At 35.9% G+C, this 18,819-nt stretch overlaps 1 long non-coding RNA gene across 1 annotated transcript; it reads right to left on the bottom strand.

The window, feature by feature from the left end:
• Positions 1–3,137: 3,137 nt before the first annotated feature.
• Positions 3,138–17,851, bottom strand: LOC149180337 (uncharacterized). Its single transcript, XR_016257447.1, has 3 exons — positions 17,537–17,851; positions 6,776–6,892; positions 3,138–4,254 (listed from the first exon to the last, which is right to left on the bottom strand). It is a non-coding gene; the product is annotated as an uncharacterized LOC149180337 (long non-coding RNA).
• Between the last annotated feature and the right edge of the window lie 968 nt (positions 17,852–18,819).

Here is an 18,819-nt window from a genome sequence, read left to right as displayed (position 1 = left end):
TAAATTTTCATTTCCAACTTATTTTTGTCTCAAAATTTACTAAAATAATTTATTTTTATTTTTTTATTTTAAAAAAATGCTTAATTAGATATTTTTTTCAAATTTAAAAGCAGGTCTTTATTTTTAAATAATAATAATAAATTAAAAACAAAAACAAAAACCTACCTAATAAATATATATGTGAAACGACCTAGTAGGTTTAAAAAATAAAACAAAACAAAACCAAACCATACGTTAAAAGAATTTACTAATAAAAATACTCGCTTAGGATAAATAAAGAAGTTGTTGCACAATTTTTTTTGAATGGTCGTTGATTTGTACACGCTGCAGTGTTTAATTCGAACTCCTTTGTTGCTTTGGATTTGGCCTTGAACGGAACCCTACAAATAAAATCGAATTGTCACTGAGCTCCCAATTGCGATCATAAACCATTGATTTTTAAGTTGACAAATCCAGTTATTTTGACGAGATGACGAGTTTAAATTGAATAAAGTGTCTCGGAGGGCATTTATCAATTTGACACATGTGGTGGAATGGTTAAATAGTTGTCTTTTTTTTCCCACAGATCTTGAGATCAATTTTTGGAGTCATTTGCATTTTTGTCGCATTATTAAACGTTTGGGCTTTTGTCACATTGTTAAGCCAATATAATTTAAATAGTGTTTGTTTATACCATTTTATTTCCCAAGTTATGTAATTGATATAATAGTAATGCCTTCGATTTGTCATTGGAAGGTCATGAGTTTGAGTTGGTCATTTAGATTATTTATAGTCATTTTGGTTAAATTCGAGTTGCCACATGGTAGTCTAGAATTGGCCATGTTTCGCCACATGGCATCCATGGTCATCCTCCACACCACTGTTTGTCCCGTCACCACCATGTTAGAATTTGACTAGTCAAATGCCACGTTAGCCACATACACAATCAACTACCACATCACCATCTACCACGTCAGCAACATGCCATGCCACCCTGCCATGTCAGCATCCATGTTTCCATTTGGAACCATATAGAGCTTCCATGTGGCACTTTCTCATGTTTCCACAAGGCACTCCCTGGTGCTGCCATGTGGTAACCCTGCACAACAATTTCATCAATTTGCAAAAACTTCAGAGGTACATAACTTTCTCATACTATGTATGTTTGAGGTGATTCAAGCATTGTTGGAAAGATGTCAATGAGCTTTATGTCATGAAATAATTTTCATCAGTATTTGAGACAATAAAAAATGGCTCTTTTTTTTTTTTTTAGCAATTGGACTTCAAAAAAAAAAAAAATCATTAAAAAATATGTTTTTAATATGAATTCGCTTTAATTTGGTTTTTGAATCACTTAAAACACATATCAAATAAAGAATTTATCAACAAAACACTAACAAACAATCCAAGGTGCACTGCTTCTCAGCATGTAAAAGTGCATTTGATTTTTTATTTTATCTTCCTTGAATTTGTCTTATTAGCACTATTTGTGAATTATAATTGCATATTTATCAGATCAAGAGAGATTGATCACCTATATTCTTGATAAAATTACATTTTATTGCAGATTAGTGCTAAGTTTTTGCAAGTTCTACGATGATAAAACTAGATCAATCCATACACAAATGGTTTTGAAAGACTAATTTCTTTTTCAGAAAGAACATGAATAGTTCAATTCCATGTCAGATCACATTCATCATGTCATTTCTACTCATTCATTTTCCTCTATCTAAGCTTACAATCCCTCCTTGTTGAAGTCCAAACTCCCATCTTCCTACTACCAAATCATGACTTCAAAACCATTTTCCCTTTGCAAATTCTATACTTTCCTACCTCACTTACATTCACTTTAACCCATGAATATATTCATTTAGCTCACTTACCATGTTGAGTTAACTCATTGTCTTCTTTCCTTTTGAAAAATAAAACTTGCGTCATAAGTGCAAATATTTCATCTATGGTCCTCTACATCATTAATTTATGCTCGTGTTAGATGATGGGGGATTCATTAAGACCCTCCTTCTAACAAGCCTTGACCCATCAACTTCAACACATTATCTGGGCTTGAGACTAGAAATATTTTTAGAACCTTGAGGCTTGCATGCATTAATGACAAGTTATCTCGCCAATAAGCAATGGAAATACATCAATGTCCCTTATTTGTTGGATCTTCTAAGTGACTAAAAAACAACTCATTTATTCGTACCTGGTAATATATACTTGGGCATCTTGACTTTCATTGACATTAATGGTGAGTAGTCTTGTGTTGGTTAATGACATTCATTAATGGTTGATAATCCAACAATTTTTTCTATGTTCGACATCAACAAAATTTATTCACATAGAAAATAATTATGCCATGACGTAGATATGAATGAATATTACATGATTTTAGCAGTTTACATCAATGTTCTAATAAATAAAGATTCAGTTTCATAGTTCAACAGTAGTAGCATTAGTTTCAGTAATAAGAAGACACAAAGATTCCAATTTCAGATTTCATCCTCTATTCATACAACCAAGAGATGAAGAAGTAGATCAGATTCTTTCACTTCACATTTCATGATCCAACAGTAACAACTAAGATCTCACAGATGAATAGCTTATTGACTTTTCAGGGAGGTGAAGGTATGTTGTTTTCTAATATTTAATCATGAATTCCTTGAATGCTAAAATATATGTATTTGGAAAATTTTCCATGTGACATTTCCTTCCCCATATTCAAAAGGAAAAAGAACCTTCAGTTGGGTGGGGGGATATTCATTACCAATTTTCATTTCCATATTCCATAACCTTATACATCGTTGAACAACCTACTTCTCCTAATTGAATGTTGTTGCTAGCTTTTTTCAAAGATGGATATCTTTTGACAAAAATCATGTTATGAGCAAGGATCAATTGATGTATACGAACCAGTCTTCATTTTGAATGCATTTTTCATGTATTCTTTGTTGCAGCAAGAAGAGAAAAAAAAAAGAGTTGTCACACAAGAACCAACACTTGAAATACTTATGGTTTCCAGTCAAGAACCAACCATAAGAGTTTCTATTTAGATCTCTTTAATAAAACGGAGAGTGTCCACAACATCAAGATATTGAGGAAAAAAATTAATTGAAGGAAACTTTGCAAGTCTTGGAGGTTTCTCAAAGTCACAAAAAATGCCTTGTTCATAAATCTTGTACACCTCAAGGTTACAGAAAATAAGATGAATTTAATTCATGACAATCAATGAAAATTTGCATGAGGACATGCAACATATTCAATTGGGGGAAATGTTGGGTCTCCAAAATGTCATCCATTTCATCCTCATTTCTTTCATTTTCCTTTAGGATTTACCATATTCCGTAGCTCCATAACCATGCACTAAGACCATCTTCATGATTAGATATGGGCTAGACATATTATTTTCCAATACATTTATTTTAGCATTTTAAGTGAATTTAAGGTTAAATATTAGAAAAATAACATGTATTCGTTTATATATACAGCTTGAATGAGTTTTGTGATGTTTTTGGGCATAAGTCATATTTGGCCTCTAAATCTGAAATTCGAATTTCCTCTTCAAAGTCTTGAAAGTTTGAGGAAGATTTGGAATGTTTTTGAAGCTGAGATTCTTTCCTAAGAAGTTACAGTCCTGGAAATTGATCAAGAGTACCAAATCCTATACCAAAACATATTTCAGAAGGGTCCCAAAATCTAAAATGCCTCCATCAAATTATGAGCATGATCACCATGATCATTGATTAGTATCAACTGTTCGGCACCTATTCTCTCTATCAATGCCTCTGGTTTTGGAAGGATATTTTGCTTTGAAGATAGAAATTTTCTGCAATAGGGTCAAGTCACTATGATTCCTTTCTTGATGGATTAATCATCTGACTTGTTGCAGGAATAAGGCCAAGGGATTGCGTAAGAGAAAAGTTAAAGAAGGATCATATTGATCTCAAGAGACAGATTATGGTTATGTTGGAGGTATCCCTAAACAAGGTTATCAATAATCTGAGCATATGAAGGTTTGATTAGTCAACACTCAGCACTCGATGGCCATTTTACACAATCTCTCGGCCTCCTTGAAAATCATTGTTGCAGTGAAATTATAGCATATCAATGTTGGTAAAAGTTGCAGTAACTATGCAGACTTGGTTATTATTATTTGGAAGGCTCATATCTGAACCCTGTGGCATATTGAACTTGCTCGCTGACTGAAGCATGATAACCTTGTCATTAACATAACTCTATGGCCTCCTTGAGAGAGAATTGATTCATTATACCATCCTGCAACTCACAAGTTGATTGGATATTACCTTTAGATCTACGTGAGCATGAAAGTTTAAATAAGTCATCTTTGTCAAGATTCTGACAGAGGTAGACTGTAGTAGCAAGACCAAGATGACTCTAGGGTTGCGTATTGAATAGACAAAGGTATGTTTACAATTATGAATAATTGTATGAAAATTCTAGTTCTAAATATGTGCTATTGCATTAGTATAAAGCATATCATTGAACATGTATGCAACTAAAAGTAACATATACCTGAAGTAGACAACCTTTGCAGCAAACCAATATAGATATTTTTTTAAGCCCTCTTCTTGCTTAATCTTTAGCAGTATCAAGCAGTAAGGGACATAATCAATGCACTCTACTGTGGCATACTTCTGGGCATTTGTTGTCATCAGTACTTCATAGTTATGCAGTAAGGATTTGAAGTGAGACAGACTTTCATCATTTAAGGAGGTTTCACTGTTATAATTATTCTATAGCAACATTTGTCAGTAAGAGTGTTTTTGCAACACTATAAAGGTACAAAAATCTACTCAGTCAAAATATTGAAAACTGAAGCAACAACAAAGGTATGTGTGTAGTTGGGGTATCAAAATTCAGTTGTAAGAGTTTCTTTGTCTAAAGATCATGATGCATTTGAAGGGGTTTGTAGTAATCATTGTAAATGGGCCTACCATATATATCTCCAAATCAATTTATGGACTGGAAGTTTGCTTCATTCTTTTAAGGGTTTCATTAAGCTCATTTACAGGTGGTTTCATTCTCCATCTGTAATTTAAGACAATTTGAAATTCCTGGAAATAGAAGGTTCGACCCTCCACTCACTGTTCTATGTATATCATTCTCATGATTTGGTTATTCTGCTTCATTTGGTATCATTGTGGTATTAGCATCTCTATAGCAAATGGTCTCCAAGTTTAATGAAATATCACTAAGAATTGTGCCAAAAAAATTAGTATGTATATATTAATTGCACGAGTATTCAATATTTTTGTTATGCTCCATTAAAATAATAGTATTATGAAGATTGTTCTTAGTAGAACTGATTAGCTGACACCTGTATTGATGTTGTGTTTCTGCTCAATATAAATGGAAGAAGGTTGTGGCCTTACGATAACAGACAGTGAAAAACTTGGAAGCTCTTTTCAAGAATATGGATTAAAATACACCTAAAGTTTATATTCAACCAATACTGTCCAGTTGGTTGATCTTCTATCAAAACATAATTTTGGATGTGTGCTCCATTCTTCCTGCAGAGCACGAGGGGAAACTTTGACTTGCCTGAAACTCAACAAAAGTTTGAAAACCCAATTATTTTAGATATAATATATTAAAAATATTTCAAAACAGCAAGAGACGTTAAATTTGCCAAGATTTCAAGTTTTTTCAAGTGGTATACTTATTGGCAAGGTTTCAAGTTTTTTTAAGAAGTAAACATATTCACAAGATTTCAAGGGAGTTTTTAACTTGAGTTTTCTTTGAGTTTTTGAATTGAGGTCACGATCAGATGGTGAGGATGGGGCATGTGGGTCCACCAACCAAGATTTGACTATCCAAGAACATGATTATAGAGGTTGGGACCACATACAAAATAAATAGTACTTGAAAGACTTTGACACAATAGGAACCCCCTATTGCATCAGCTTAGCCAAACACATAGTTCAGAACACTATGAGAATAATACATTTGTTTTTGTAGGTTGGCTACATGGAACTTCGTGATATTCTATTCAAAGAATTGGACACACTTAGGAGAGAAATTCAATTGTAATAAGTTATCATTTAAAAAATAATATACAACACCAAGCATCAATGAAGAAACCAAGTAAATGTGAATGAGAATCACACAGAAAGCCAGAGATGTTCATCAATCCAAATAACAATAATCAAAATTGTTATTTAAAAAAAATGATGAAGTCCATTCTAATGAAGGAAGCTAACAAGATAGAATCCCCAATGAAAACTCAAACAAATGACAAGCATCAAGGGTTTCCAAATCAATGTTCTCACACTCAGACTTAGACTCAGACTCAACAAAGACTTTGGCTAGTGGCGAGTTTAAAGATCAAGTCTTAGGCAAGAGTCACAAATCTAAGCCAACTCAAACTACACTCTTCCAAATTACTGTAAGCATTAGTGAAAAACCTACGTCAGATTCAACAAGGTTAGAAATGTGAAAAAAGGTAAATACACTTTGATGTGCCACATATAGAGAGGTAATTTTCTATAAGACACGTAAATGATCATGATCATACTAACCTAGCAAAAAGAATCTTACAAATACATACATCATTGGTTACCACTAGGTGTAAACTTCAATCTGTGCACTATCTCAACAATTGGGCTACATATCATAGAAGAATATTTTACGTGCTTCAAATAAAATTTAACAATTGCCTCAGAAAATTATAAAGTACATGCTTAAACTAAAGTTATATCTTAACTAGAAATCACCTATAGAGTCAGATTTTCACTGAGTGTTGTTTATCTTAGAAAAGGGTGGAAGAATAACATACATTTAGTCTTCTAGAATCTTTAGGCCACCATTTTGGACTTTCATGTATAGATCTACCAGATCTCTCTGGTTCCAGACTTGATGAATCCTCATTTATTTCTGAATTTGACCCCTCTACCTGCCATGTGGACCATGTACACATTTAACAGCAAAGTTAATTTGCTTCACATCCTTACATTATCTGAGATATTTTTTCTAAATTCTAGCATACTTCATTTTTACTTGTAAATTATCCAACTTTCAATGCCATGGATTTTTTATAGCCATCTACTAAACCTCTAACTACATAAGCTTCATTTGGATCCCCTGATGATGAGAACAATATCGAGATGTTTCCCTTTGTATATGCAGATTCAATAATGACAAAATATGGTTACATAGGATATTCAAAAGCCATACATGCATGTAGTTTATGATTAGGAGGAAGCACATGATTCTCTAGAGGTAGCATAGGATGAGCATCAGCATGGGCTAGTAGAGTAGCATGGTTTATAGGTGGTGAGTTAGCGTATACACAATTGGTGCTACTACACATAGTAACACATATATTTAGATGAATCATATCCTTTATACGTCTAACTATTAATTTAGCCTTATCAATTCTATTATTTTCATTCTAAGGAGAAAATGATGTGGATAGCTAAGAGGATGATAATGGAGTAGCCTAAGATATAGAGGGATGCAATGAGCCACATGGAAGAAATAGATTTTGGTAGATGCCTAGGTTTTCATTAGTGGAGATTACAGAATCAGAATTTAGACCTATAAAAAATTAGATATTCGTTATCATTCCCCTATCAATGAAAATTCCAACACTAGCCTTTAAAACCATGAAGGGTGTTATGGTCTGCAACTTCTAGGATAAGTAGTCGATTTTTCACATTCATAGGGAGGGTGTGAGGATCCTTGGTTTCTCTTTACAGTATGATATAAGTCAACTTCTCATCCACACACTAGTCTCTGACGTGTTGTAGGACTTGGATAGCTTCTTTGGAAAACCTTGGGCACTTGGCTGCCAGAAAATGAGAGAACAAAAATGATTGAAGAAGTGATCACATATCTTGGGGTAATGGCACATCTATTTGTGATACCTTAGATCTTGGCAATACACTTGGACCAGTGAACAAGTTGCATCCCATTTCAGTCCCTTTCTGGGGAATGGATTGGCAATACATAATATCCAGGAGCTAGGATGACATACAGAACTTTGGCTCTATATCGGTTGCAGGATACTTAGCCCTTTCCACTGCAACAATTATTGTGTGTGATAGGATAATATACCAATTGCAAATTGTCCCTTCCTCTAGTATGCTATGTAGAAGAGGAACTCAAACCTCCCTGAAATCTGTGGCACTCTTTTCACCATACAATCTTCTCACTAAGGCAATTGTGTGTCTGTAAGGTTCCCTTATATTTGAAGTGGGGTATATCTTCATATCCCACTTGAAATGTTGGGAAATTTCTACATTCTAACATAATTCATATGCAAAGAGTGTAACACAATTATGGCTATTAATGAAAATATATATACTAAAATCATACTATTTTTATAGCCATCTACTAAGCCTATAACTACATCAGCTTCATCTAGACCCCCTGATGATGACAATAGTATGGATATGTTTCCCTTTGTATATGCAGAGTGAGTAGTGATATAATATGGTTACATAGAGTATTCAAAAGCTAGACATGCAAGTAGTTTATGATTAGGAGGAAGCACATGATTCTCTAGAGGTAGCATAGGATGAGCATCAACATGGGCTAGTAGAGTAGCATGGTTTATAGGTGCTGAGTTTAGCGTATACACAATTGGTTCTAATACACATAGTAACACATACATCTAGATGAATCATATACGTTATACGCCTGACTATTAATTTAGCCTCATCAATTCTATTCTTTTCATTCTATGGAGAAAATGATGGGGATAGCTAAGAGGATGATAATGGAGTAGCCTAAGATATAGAGGGATGTGGAAGAAATAGATTTTGGTAGATTCCTAGGTTTGCATTAGTGTAGATTACATAATAGGAACTTAGACCTATGAAAAATTAGATATTCTTTATCATTCCCATATCAATGAAAATTCCAACACTAGCCTTTAAAACCATGAAGGGCGTTGTGGTCTGCAACTTCTAGGATAAGTAGTCGATTTGGCACATTCATAGGGAGGGTGTGAGGAATCTTGGTCACTCTTTACACTATGATATAAGTCAATTTCGCATCCACATACTAGTCTCTGACGTGTTCTAGGACTTGGATAGCTTCTTTGGAAAACCTTGGGCACTTGGCTGCCAGAAAATGAGTGAACAAAAATGACTGAAGAAGTGATAACATATCTTGGGGTAATGGCACATCTATTTGTTCTCCCTTAGATCTTGGAAATATACTTGGACCAGTGAACAATTTTCATCCCATTTCAATCCCTTTCTGGGGAATGGATTGGTAGCACATATAATATCTAGGAGGTAGGATGACATACAGAACTCTGGCTCTATATTGGGTGCAGGATACTTACCCCTTTCCACTACAACAATTATTGTGTGTGATAGGATAATATACCAATTGCAAATTGTCCCTTCCTCTAGTATTCTATGTAGAAGAGGAACTCAGACCTCACTGAAATGTGTGGCACTCTTTTCACCATACAATCTACTCACTAAGACAATTGTGTGTCTGTAAGGTTCCCTTATATTTGAAGTGGGGTATATCTTCGTATCCCACTTGAAATGTTGGGACATTCCTAAATTCTAACACAATTCATATGCAAAGAATGTAACACAATTATTACTACCGGTGAAAATATACATACTAAAATCATACTATTTTTATAGTCTTCTACTAAGCCTCTAACTACATAAGCTTAATTTGGATCCCTTGATGATGAGAATAGTATGGAGATGTTTCCCTTTGTATATGCAAAGTCAGTAGTGATAGAATATGGTTACATAGGATATTCGAAATCCAGACATGCAAGTAGTCTATTATTAGGAGGAATCACATGATTCTCTAGAGGTAGCATAGGATGAGCATCAACATGGGCTAGTAGAGTAGCATGGTTTATAGGTGGCGAGTTAGCGTATACACAATTGGTGCTACTACACATAGTAACACATACATATGGATGAATCATATTCTTTATACGTTTGACTATTAATTTAGCCTTATCACTTTTATCCTTTTCATTCTAAGGAGAAAATGATGTGGATAGCTAAGAGGATGATAATGGAGTAGCCTAAAATATAGAGGGTTGTAATGAGCCATGTGGAAGAAATAGATTTTAGTAGATGCCTAGGTTTGCATTAGTGAAGATTACAGAATCGGAACTTGGACCTATAAAAAATTAGATATTCTTTATCATTCCCCTATCAATGAAAATTTCAACACTAGCCTTTAAAACCATGAAGGGTGTTATGGTTTGCAACTTCTAGGATAAGTAGTCGATTTGTCACATTCATAGGGAGGGTGTGAGGATCCTTGGTTGCTATTTACACTATGATATAAGTCGATTTCTCATCCACATACTAGTCTCTGACGTGTTCTAGGACTTGGATAACTTCTTTAGAAAACCTTGGGCACTTGGCTGCCAAAAAATGAGTGAATAAAAATGAGTGAAGAAGTGATCACATATTTTGGGGTAATGGCACATCTATTTGTGCTCCCTTAGATCTTGGAAATACACTTGGACCAGTGAACAAGTTGCATCCCCTTTCTATCCCTTTCTGGGGAATGGATTGGCAACACGTATAATATCTAGGAGGTAGGATGACATACAGAACTCTGGCTCTATATCGGGTGCAGGATACTTAGCCCTTTCCACTGCAACAATTATTGTGTGTGATAGGATAATATGCCAATTGAAAATTGTCCCTTCCTCTAGTATTCTATGTAGAGAGGAACTCAGACCACCCCGAAATGTGTGGCACTCTTTTCACCATACAATCTGCTCACAAAGGCAATTGTGTGTCTGTAAGGTTCCCTTATATTTGAAGTGGGGTATATCTTTGTATCCAACTTGAAATGTTTGGGAAATTCTACATTCTAACACAGTTCATATGCAGAGAGTGTAACACAATTATGGATAGCAGTGAAAATATACATACTAAAATCATACTACTTTGTCATTGGTTTTGATTGGAAAATCCTCATACAATGCACTAAGAACAAATTCATGACGAACTTTAAATATATTTGAATTGAATTGAGTTGCAATGATATCTTGAGCAACAACCAGTGCCGCAGTTGGAATAGACTTTGGAGGTGTTTCATTCAAAGATGGGGCTGGAAACAAGGATGTCGTATTAGAAAATGCAAGTATAGTTGCATTTTTATCTGGAAATTGATTTGGTATTACATCCAAAGAAACATGTATAGATGGATTAGAAGAAGAGGTGACTGAAGTTTCTTCACATATTGCACCCTGTGCCATTCGTGACCTTAAAAGGGACGACACATTGCCTATCGAAGATGGTAATGTGGTGTTTTAAGTTGTCAACTATAATGTCAGTGATGTTGATGCTACAAATAATGAAGCTAGTGGTGGGCTAGGAGAAAGACAAGTTATTGGTCCCTACAGGAAGTAAAGCAGACCTTTATGTTAAGCCTAAATTAGGATTTTTCATGCTACTACTCACAACAGATCCCATTGTTTGGGATCCCCCCATAACTTAACTATGATTGTTGTGGAGGTTTGGATTGTGTCAATGCCTGAGACGAAGTAATAAGTTGAAATGGAGTAAGGAGAATTGGTTGTACTTCTTGAGGTATTGGTAACTGTTGTGTAATTTGGCTACCTTGTGAAAGATTGTGTAGTAATTGATTCAAAAAATCTAGACCAACTTCAGATTGTGATACTTGTTGTAACTGTGGTAGCTATTGAGGAATTTATTGAATAGGTTGCGATTGAAGTGGAGATTGTTGAAAGGACTGTGAAGAATGACCTTGGGAATGAATGGAGAGAAGGAAGTTTAACTTGTAATTGACCAGGATTCATGAAATTAGCCTAATGTTGATGGTTTAGTGGTTGAAACTGTTGATGTTGAAGGGGTGGTGCAGATGGAGGTAGAGGTGGCAACATTGCATAGAAGGTTGTACAAATTGTGTTATAGGAGATAGAGAAGCAAGTCTCTGTGATTCTTTCCTTTGTGAGAAAGGAATGTTGCTCGATGATGGTGTCACAGGTGACAGGAATTCAAATCTTGGGGGATCAGAGCCAAGGGAAGATCTATAATTTTCCTGAGATTTTGGTACCATTCCTAATGTTATTTTTGCACCTACTAACCTAGAGTCATTCGTTGAAGCCATAGGGTGACCAACATAATGAGTTAAATTGAATGAATATGCCAAGCCAAAACATGAATTGTTGTGGTCGGGAACATAAAATTGAAGTGTTTTTGAGTTTGGGCTATGATTTTGATGTTTTAGGTGAGGAGGTCGAACCATTACAGGTCGATGTCCTAATGCACCTTGACTACTTTGCAGCAAACGTAATGTCTTAGGGGAAGTATCTATGATATTTGAAGACACAATACCTGATTGCAGAAGAGAATATGACTAGTGCTCTTCACTACATTAAGAAAAATTTCATTCTGCCCAACATTCTTCACCTTTACATGTTAAGGAAATCACTAAAAAAGCATGAATTAAAAAAGGAAATGGTGAATAATTTGTCATCGAACTAATTGGATAAAAACAGATAGCAGGGAGAAATGAAGGCTACCCTTCTAGGAGGTTGTATCTCCTTCTCACTCATCATAGGTCTATCCATATGATACAAGAGTCCATGCATATACCAATCATAGTTAGGAAGAGCAGGTTCCAGACCAATTATTTTATCTCTCTAAGCCTGACCACTTCTTTAGGTGACCAGGAAAATAATCATCTTTCCTTAAGTTATCACTTCATCTACCATGATTCTCAAATCTTGGGCTCATATCCTGATTCCTCACACAAGTATAGTTCTTCCTCTAAATTTCACTAGTTTCTAGACACCATTCTACTACTTATTATATCAATTTCCTTAGGTGGTTGAACATGTGAAAGTAGTCCACGTGAGGATGTCTGACCCCTGTAATTTCCATAGGCATCAATTAGAGCACCATGCATTGGATGATGCCTCCAATCATATCCATTCCTTGAACCATATGATACACTCGTATTAGATGTGTCAAGTTTCCTAAGGTGATATCCATCACCTTTCCCACCCCAAGGCCTTTCCCATGCATAAAGCCTTTCTTTAACTTCTTTTCCTAGGATCAACTTCGTTTGAAGCATGAGCCATCCTTATTGTTTGGTCTTCTACCCAACCTTGTTAGCCTATGAGTTTGGTTTGGTAGCTTTGGCTAATGGTGAAGTTGAGACTGTGTTTAGAGGCAATCCTTATGAATTTTAGTGCAATTCTACCAACTATCTGGCTGGCGTCCAAACCTTTATAGACTAATAAGAATAGCAATGGATACCCCTGCCTGGTAAGCCAAGCCCCTTATATGTTATGCTAATTTTGAAAGATTCAGTAATTACATACATAAATACAAGCCACTATATAGAAATAAGAATTATGAATCTATTAGGATTGATTAAGAATAATTAAGAATAATCCTGAAATTCTGAGGTCCGAGTAACATCAGCAGTTTAAGCACCAATCGTTTAAGGAGACATGGCATGAGAATGCATTCCTATCATTCAGCCTTCCAACAATCCTTCATGGAGGAGGAGCCCTTCCAAATTTGATTCTTGATGATTGCAGAGGAGCACTCCTCCTTCCAACACTTAATGGAGAAGGATCCCTTCCAATTCCAACTCTTGGTGGAGAGGCAACCTTTCCACCTCTTAACCTAGAGAGCGGAGAGGAAGGTTTTCCAACTCCCATAATGGAGTAGCCTAAGATATAGAGGGATGTAATGAGCCATGTGGAAGAAATATATTTTGGTAGATGCTTATGCTTGCATTAGTGGAGATTACAAAATCAGAACTTAGACCTATAAAAAAATAGATATTCTTTATCATTCCCTTATCAATGAAAATTCCAACACTAGCCTTTAAAACCATGAAAGGTGTTATGGTCTGCAAATTCCAGGATAAGTAGTCAATTTTTCACATTCATAGGGAGGGTGTGAGGATCCTTGGTTTCTCTTTACACTATGATAAGTCAACTTCTCGTCCACATACTAGTCTCTGACTTGTTATAGGACTTGGATAGCTTCTTTGGAAAACCTTGGGCACTTGGCTGCCAGAAAATGAGTGAACAAAAATGATTGAAGAAGTGATCACATATCTTGGGGTAATGGAACATCTATTTATGCTCCCTTAGATCTTGGAAATACACTTGGACCAGTGAATAAGTTGGATCTCATTTCCATTCCTTTCTGGGGAATGGATTGACAACACATATAATATCTAGGAGGTAGGATGACATATAGAAATCTGGCTCTATATCGGATGTAAGATACTTAGCCCTTCCCACTGCAACAATTATTGTGTGTGATAGGATAATATACCAATTGCAAATTGTACCTTCCTCTAGTATGCTATGTAGAATAGGCACTCAAACCTCCCTAAAATTTGTGGCACTCTTTTCACCATAAAATCTTCTCACTAAGGGAATTGTGTGCCTGTAAGGTTCCCTTATATTTGAAGTGGGGTATATCTTTGTATCCCACTTGAAATGTTGGGACGTTTCTACATTCTAACACAATTCATATGCAAAGAGTGTAACACAATTATGGCTAGTAGTGAAAATATACATACTAAAATCATACTACTTTGTCATTGGATTTGATTGGAAAATCCTCATACAATGAACTAAGAACAAACTCATGACGAACTTTAAGTATATTTGAATTGAATTGAGTTCCAATGATATCTTGAGCAACAACCAGTGCTTCAACTGGAACAAACTTTGGAGGTGTTGCATTCAAAGATAGGGTTGGAAACAAGGATGATGTATTAGAAAATGCAAGCATAGTTGCATTTTTATCTTGAAATTGATTTGGTATTACATCCAAATAAACAGGTATAGATGGATTAGAAGAAGAGGCGGCTGAATTTTCTGCACATATTTCACCCTATGCCATTAGTGACCTTAAAAGATATGACACATTGCCTATCGAAGATGGTAATGTGGTGTTTGAAGTTGTCAACTGTGATGTCGGTGATGTTGATGCTACAAATAATGAAGCTGGTGATGGTCTAGGAGGAAGACAAGCTATTGTGCCCTACAGGAAGTAAATCAGACCTTGATGCTAAGCCTGAATTAGGATTTGTCATGCTACTACTCACAATAGATCCCATTGTTTTTTATGCCAATAACTTAACTATGATTGTTGTGGAGGTTGGGATTGTGTCAATGCCTGAGATGAAGTAATAAGTTGAAATGGAGTAAGGAGTATTGTTTGTACTTCTTGAGGTATTGGTAACTTTTTTGGAATTTGGCTACCTTTTGAAATATTGTGTGGTAACTGATTCAAAAACTTTGGAGGATGGAGGTAGAGGTGGTAGTGTTTGCATAGAAGGTTGTACAGATTGTGTTATAGGAGACAAAGCATCAAGTCTTTGTGATTGTTTCCTTTGTGAGAAAGGAATACTGCTCGTTGATGGTGTCACAGGTGATAGGAATTCAAAGCTCGGGGGATCAGATCCAAGGGAAGATATAGAAATTTCTCGAGATTTTGGTACCATTCCTAATGTTATTTCTGTACCTACTAACCTAGAGTCATTCGCTAAAGCCACAGGGTGATCAACATAATGAGTTAAATTGAATGAATATGCCAAGCCAAAACATGAATTATTGTGGCTAGGAACATAAACTTGAAGTGTTTGTGAATTTGGGCTATGATTTTGATGTTTCAAATGAGGAGGTTGACCCATTACAGGTCGATGTCCTAATGCACCTTGACTACTTTGCATCAAAGACAATGTCTTGGTGGAAGTATTTATGATATTTCAAGGCATCACCTGATTGCAAAAGAGAATATGACTAGTGTTCTTCAGACTTCTACATTAAGAAAAATATCATTATGCCAAACATCCATCATCTTCACATTCTAAGGAAATCACTAAAAAATCATGAATTAAAAAGGAAACAGGTAATACTTTGTCATCGAACTAATTAGATCAAAATGACAATAGGGAGAAAATAAGGCTACCCTTCTAGGAGGTCATATCTCCTTCTCACTCATCATAAGTCTATCCATATGAGATAAGGGTCCATGCATCTGGTAATCACGGTTAGGAAGAGAAGGTTCCAAACCCATTATTTTCTTTCTCTAAGCCTGAACACTTCTTTAGGTGACTAGGAAAATAATCATCTTTCCTTGAGTTATCACTTCATGTACCATGATTCTCCAATCTTGGGCTCATATCCTACTTCCTTGCACAAGTATTCTTCTTCCTCTAAATTTTGAGACACCATTCTACTACTTATTATATCAATTTCCTTAGGTGGTTTTACATGTGAAAGTAGTCCACACGAGGATGTCTAGCCCTTGTAATTTCCATAGGCATCAATTAGAGCACCATGCATTGGATGATGCCTCCAATCATATCCATTCCTCGAACCATATGCTACACTCGTATTAGATGTGTCAAATTTCCTGAGGTGATCTCCATCACCTTTCCCACCCCAAGGCCTTTCCCATGCATAGAGCCTTTCTTTAACTGCTTTTCCTAGGATCAATGTCGTTTGAAGCATGAGCCATCCTTACTGTTTGGTCTTCTACCCAACCTCATTATCATATGAGTCTAGTTTGGTAGCTTTGGCTAATAGTGAAGTTGAGACAATGTTTAGAGGCGATCCTTATGAATTTTAGTGTAATTCTACCAACTATCTGGCTGGCGTCCAAACCTTTATAGACCAATAAGCATAGCAATGGATAACCATGCCTTGTAAGCCAAGCCCCTTATATATTATGCTCATTTTCAAAGATTCAGTAATTACATATATAAATACAAGCCACTAGATATAAATAAGAATTATGAATCTATTAGGAATAATTAGGAATAATCCTGAAATTCTGAGGTCTGAGTAACAACATCGGTTTAAGCGCCAATTGTTTAAGGAGACAGGACATGAGCATGCATTCTTGTCATTTAGCCTTCCAATAATCCTTGATGGAGAAGGAGTCCTTCCAAATATGATTCTTGATGATTGCAGAGGAGCACTCCTCCTTCCAACACTTGATGGAGAAGGATCCCTTCCAATTCCAACTCTTAGTGGAGAGGCAACCCTTCCACCTCTTAACCTAGAGAGAAGAGAGGAAGGTTTTACAGCTCCCATTCTTGACTGGCCTTCCAAGTCTAATTCTTGATGGAGAAACATTGAAATCATAATAACTATAGCTTGTAGCAGGCTTCTGTCGATATCCAGGTTCAGGAAATGCATTTGCACTTCATGTGCATGGGCCTTTTGTCAGTAAGAAATAATAGTCAGTGATAATGTAGAAATATATGAAACCTACCAACCAAAATCAGTCCTACATGCATAACATATAGCATCCCACATGAGGTCACGATCTAATGGTGGTGAGGATGGGGCATGTGTGGCTGCTAACCAAGATTTGACTATCCAATAGCATGATTATATAGGTTGGGACCACATACAAAGGAAATAGTACCTGAAATATAACCATCGCAAGTCTCATTGCCTACATTTTGTTTAATATATCGAACATTTAGTTGAATATCCATCTTGGGAATGATATTTAGCAATTGGGGTAATTGGAGAGACACAAAAGAGCAGAGATTGAAAGCCAAAAATAAAATATACCTAAAACATTTTGATTCTTCTCATTGCCCTCAGCTAAGAGTGTTTCTGCATTTATATAAGTCGGTGCTGACCATGGCAGGATCTCTGAATAGATGCCATCAATGAAACATTTCTGCATTTACAAAGGTGAGATCGGGTCTGACCATGGCGGGATCTCCGAGTAGATGCCATTGATGAAATGTGCGACAATGCCAGATCGAATACATGAGAATGAAGACACCTTGTTAAATATTATTATCAATTTCTGAAAACAGCCACCTCGAACTCTTTCTCCCTTTGATTCCTCCTCTTCACCCTCCCTCCATCTTCGCCATCCTCCTTCCTTCCCTCCATAACTCTTAGCATGAATCCACCCACCCACAAAAAAAATTCCAGCTATCATAACAATTCAAACTCTACATTATCATGCAAATTTTTGTTTTTTGTTTTTTTTGCCATTTTCATTAATTAATTAATTAATTGACATATCTCTTAATTTCAAGCCCAATTTTATTGTGCACCTTTTTCTATTTGGAAAAACAATCTCTTTTCACAAATTTTGCAAATAAAATGGAAAAAAATTTGGAATGTGAGCCCTTTAAATGTGTTTTTTTTTCTAATTACCTTATAATGGATGAGATGAGTTTTTATAATTTAAAAAAAAAAACAGTTTTAAAATATAAAATAGAAATGTTATCTCTAGAGGTTTAGGGATGGCGAAAACTACAACAAGGAGGCCGTACGCACCATAGTTGGTGAGGCATGGAGTGGAGTGTCAGGGTAAGGAGGGCACCTAGAGGGGAGTTGTCACGAGGACAAAAAGTGTTGGGAATGGTGAGAAGGGGAATGAGGGTTTTATGGAATTGTGGGGATGGAGGCAGGGTTTAGTCTTTTGAGTTTTGTTCATCGTTTCGCTGCCGATAGTAAGAGTTTGCACGTGCCCACTGAAGGAAAAAATGCATTCCAGGAACTGGGGGTTTTACAAACTGCGATTAGCGGAAGGAAACATGGTCAACCAATGGGATGTTGTTGATATAGACCCCAAACCTAGGGATATTCTATCGGTGTGGGGTTTGGAGGTCATGGATCAGAACATTGAGAAGTATATTCGTCCAACTGGACTTCCAGGTGGGAAGAGATGTGGCTCGGGCGAGGGTAGGAGACAAGGGAAAACTTTAGGGCTTCTGGAGGAAAGCCTTTGCCTGACTAATCTCGAGAGATGGGGAACAGAAAGTAAACATCAAATAGTTGAGAAAGAGCATTTGATGAAGAATATGTAGATTCATTTATGTCTATGGAACATT

This window comes from Pinus tabuliformis, chromosome 3_2, assembly GCF_031772625.1.
Source record: "Pinus tabuliformis cultivar Carrire ecotype Pingquan chromosome 3_2, CPIR1, whole genome shotgun sequence".
NCBI lineage: Eukaryota > Viridiplantae > Streptophyta > Pinopsida > Pinales > Pinaceae > Pinus > Pinus tabuliformis.
The sequence above is the reverse complement of the archived record's forward strand: the minus strand, read 5'-3'. Positions and strand labels throughout refer to the sequence as shown.